The following is a 2,029-nucleotide window of genomic DNA, read 5'->3' as shown; positions in this document are numbered from 1 at the left end:
TATAGTCTAGTCTATAGTCTAGTCTATAGTCTAGTCTATAGTCTAGTCTATAGTCTAGTCTATAGTCTATTCTATAGTCTAGTCTATAGTCTAGTCTATAGTCTAGTTGATAGTCTAGTCTATAGTCTAGTCTATAGTCTAGTCAATAGTCTAGTCTATAGTCTAGCCTATTGTCTAGTCTAGTCTATTGTCTAATATAGTCTAGTTTAGTTTACCAGTCGTTCTATAGTCTAGTCTATAGTCTAGTATGTAATCCTGTCTACAGTCTAGTATGTAGTCTAGTCCATAGTATAGTCAGTAGTGTATATTCTAGTCTATACTATAGTCTATAGTCGATGCAGGTTTTTCAAAGCATATGTTCTCCATGCCTGATCAAGGCCATTTCTAGTGCTACTTAAATTTAAGAGTTTTCTATATAGCTGGTCCCCTTAAGTCTCTAACAACCATTTATTTGCCAGCAATTTAAAACTTTGCAACTCTTTAAAAAGTTGCTGCTCTTTTATTTAAAATTGTAGCAAAAATTCTCATAAATTTCTTAACTTTCTTTACACCCAATTGGTAGCCGGCCATTAAGGAAAAAGTCTTGATTTATAGACAATAATTTTAAGTTTAATTTTAGGACGAGAAATACTTTTTAACAAATTTATGCGAAAAATAGACAAGTTAATCATTAACAGAAACAAATATATCTGCTAATACACCATAACTTAAGAGGAGAGTTAAACATTTAGCAACAATTGTTAATTGCTCTAAAACTAAACTCTCAAGATTTGTTAGCAGTTTAGTTGAAACAAAAAAGCAACATTAATACAAAATCAATAACATAAAAAGTTGTTATAAAAAAGCCATTAAAACTTGATCAAAACCTTAACAACACAAAAAATTAATTTTTATTTTATTAAGATTTTTTGGGCGCCACCAACTAATTGTTTTTAATAAAATCTCAAGGTTAATTTAGTTAAAAACAATTTAAACTTCTTAATAATTGCCAAAATGCTGCAAGGGGGAAGTAAAGCTTAAGTGTTAGAGAAAACCTTATATGAAGTGTATTTCTAATAAAAAATAAATAAATAAAAATTAATTAAAAAACCAAAAATATTTTGACACACAGATTAAATACATAGCCAGCAAAAAGCACAACAAATAAAAAAAGTAGAAATGTGATACATAAATAAATTAAAATCAATAAAATTTAATTAAACAAACAAAAAATCTATTTCAACTTAAACAAACAGGAAAAAATTATAAATCATACTCTACTAAAGATGCGTGAAATATTATAAAATAGAAGAGAACAAGAACAGAACTAGAACAGAACTAGAACAGAACTAGAACAGAACTAGAACAGAACTAGAACAGAACTAGAACAAAACTAGAACAAAACTAGAACAAAACTAGAACAAAACTAGAACAAAACTAGAACAAAACTAGAACAGAACTAGAACTAGAACAGAACTAGAACTAGAACATAACTAGAACAGAACTAGAACAGAACTAGAACAGAACTAGAACAGAACTAGAACAGAACTAGAACAGAACTAGAACAGAACTAGAACAGAACTAGAACAGAACTAGAACAGAACTAGAACAAAACTAGAACAGAACTAGAACAGAACTAGAACAGAACTAGAACAGAACTAGAACAAAACTAGAACAAAACTAAAACAGAACTAGAACTAGAACTAGAACAGAACTAGAACAGAACTAGAACAGAACTAGAACATAACTAGAACAGAACTAGAACAGAACTAGAACAGAACTAGAACAGAACTAGAACAGAACTAGAACTAGAACAGAACTAGAACAGAACTAGAACAGATCTAGAACAGAACTAGAACAGAACTAGAACAGAACTAGAACAAAACTAGAACAAAACTAGAACAAAACTAGAACAAAACTAGAACAAAACTAGAACAGAACTAGAACTAGAACTAGAACAGAACTAGAACAGAACTAGAACAGAACTAGAACAGAACTAGAACAGAACTAGAATAGAACTAGAACAGAACTAGAACAGAACTAGAACAGA

The sequence above is a fragment of the Lucilia cuprina genome, chromosome 5, assembly GCF_022045245.1.
Source record: "Lucilia cuprina isolate Lc7/37 chromosome 5, ASM2204524v1, whole genome shotgun sequence".
NCBI classification, from domain to species: domain Eukaryota; kingdom Metazoa; phylum Arthropoda; class Insecta; order Diptera; family Calliphoridae; genus Lucilia; species Lucilia cuprina.
Note: the sequence above shows the minus strand (reverse complement) of the source record.